General features: G+C 39.6%; 1 pseudogene; it reads right to left on the bottom strand.

The window, feature by feature from the left end:
* Positions 1 to 1,190: 1,190 nt before the first annotated feature.
* On the bottom strand, positions 1,191 to 2,157 carry LOC130882536 (polyadenylate-binding protein 2-like; annotated as a pseudogene).
* Positions 2,158 to 2,410: the final 253 nt, after the last annotated feature.

Genomic DNA, 2,410 nt, shown 5'->3' with positions numbered 1-2,410 from the left:
CAAAATAATATTTTCTAGATCCATCTATTTCCGTGCAAAATTCAGATGTGCATTGTGTTGGGCAGGTAGATAGAGCATAATCCACATCTTGGACCATAATCCATGTAGCAGAAAATAAATTTTAAACCATTTTTCTTTGTTTTCTATAAACAACATTCTTCACGACACATTATTTTAAAAAAAAACCCATCCCTTGTAAATGAGTTTAAAAAAATAAACAAAATCCAGTTCCCACCTCCTTATTCCCACTTCTTCCCATTCCCTCCAAATAAAAGGGAAAATGTAAAGAAAAAATAAAGCAAAACAAAAACACCTGATAAACAAAAGAAACACTGCAAAACTTCCCAAAACAAAGTACTGTATTTCTCGAAGGGTAAGTGGAATTTACACTGAATGCACTGGGAGTGAGTTCTTTCTGCTACAAAAACCTGCAAAGAAAGACACTCAAGACAGATAAATAAAAAAGCAACAAAATAGTTCACCAGACAAACTGGAGAGTCCCGAGCCCTGAGGAAAGAAGAGTAGGGTGTACCTAGACCTGGGAAATCAAAAGCAGGCAGGGACTGCAAAAGACAGAGAGAAGATGAGGGAAGGAAACAAGCTGAACAGATTGGTGCCCTTCCAGAACTCTGTGTAAAAAAAGGCCCTTCTACCTCCCGTACCCACCTACCCTTGAGCAGTCCCAAAGAGTGAAGTGGAGCAGGGAAACAGGAAAATGGTTGCACATTTGAGAAGTGTCCATGTTGAATCTCCAGAGGAAATATGTCACACCTGCCCCATTCCCTGGGCCTCCCCAACCACCCAGATCAGGTCCCTACAGTTAGTTATGGGATTTTCCCCCTTCCACAGTATATTTTTTTAAAGATTTATTTATTTGTTTGTTATTTATTTACTTATTTATTTATTTATTTATTTATTTATTTATTTATTTATGTATCCCTGCAGGCCAGAAGAGAGCACCAGATTTCATTATAGATGGTTGTGAGCCACCATGTGGTTGCTGGGAATTGAACTCAGGACCTTTGGAAGAACAGTCAGTACTATTAAACTCTGAGTCATCTCTCAGCCCCCCAGTATATCTTTTTTAAAAAATATTTTTTCCCATCGAGGTCATCTTTTGTTTTTCTTTCTTTTTAATTCTTTTTTCCCTTCTTTCCTCTTTTTTCCCCTCTCTCCTTCTAATACTTTTTTTAGAAAGGGGAATACCATGATGTCACTCTAGTCTGGCCCCTGTAGACTTGATTCCAGGGCCTGCTGTTAAAATCACTATAGAATCAAGACAGGGAGATGTTGTAATTGGTAGTCTGGGCATGGTATTGGATTTGTGGGAAACCCCTGTCTGTAGTAGTGATGAGAATCATCTTGATTTGTCTCACTCTAAACAGGGACTTGCCTAAAGCCAGGGAAGTCCTCCCCTACTCTTTGTCTAAGAATTCTACATATGCAAGCCCCTTGGCACGGCCACTGAATTTGTCACAGACTGTAGTAATACAGTTGACTGAAACACAGTTGACTGAAACACAGCCGTGAAAGTGAGCTTCCAGCTCTTCTGCTGTTGCAACATAGATGGAACTGGCATCAGCCTCCATCTTCCCCTCAAGAGACTTGATCACCGAGCCAGTATTGCCTGGGGTTGTACTCTTATTCATCTGCTTCTCTATCTCATTTTGTAGTTCCTTTAACTTCTCATCCTCTTCCTCTATCTCCCTGACTCCCTGAAGCTTTGATAAGTTCTAGCTCTGGGACCTCAATGATGCTGTCCCCAAAGTGTTCCTTTTGGCTTCTGAGGACTCCCCAGCTGGTCCCAGAACCTGTATCTAGGGGGTCCTCACTCCCAGCCTCCTCAAAGGCCTCAGGCCCACTTCTCAGGCAGGGATCCCCAACCACCTGCTTCCTTCACTCTTCCTTAAATCATTTTTCTAGGTTGTATGGGATTGGGTATTAGTAGAGCAGCATTTTTCTGAAACCAGAAGGAAGCACAAGGGGCTGGAGAGCCATCACAAGCAACCTCTTCTGTTTGCTAAGAGAACATCTATATCATGAAACTTCTGTCTTTGGAAGACAGATCAGTAATTAAAGGTCAGAAACAACAGTTTAAGGGTCACTTTGAGATAACTTCTTTTTCTGTTGGCTAACACAGATGTTACTCACCGCCATCAAGGTTACTGGAAGAAGAACAACAGGCATAATAAAATTCTGTATAATGTTAAAACATACCTAACATGATTATACTTTCAACTGTAATAAGTAACAAACTACTAATATGCAGTACTTTGTATCTTAATTACTTGATAATAATAACTTTCAAGGACTAGACATTTTCATTACATGTTTAAGTAGTTGTTTTAGGTAAAATATCTTGAGTAAGAATATAGCATCATAGACAGTATGTTTTAACAAAAATAATGTC

Source organism: Chionomys nivalis, chromosome 1, assembly GCF_950005125.1.
Source record: "Chionomys nivalis chromosome 1, mChiNiv1.1, whole genome shotgun sequence".
In the NCBI taxonomy this organism is placed as follows: Eukaryota; Metazoa; Chordata; class Mammalia; order Rodentia; family Cricetidae; genus Chionomys; species Chionomys nivalis.
The sequence above is the reverse complement of the archived record's forward strand: the minus strand, read 5'-3'. Positions and strand labels throughout refer to the sequence as shown.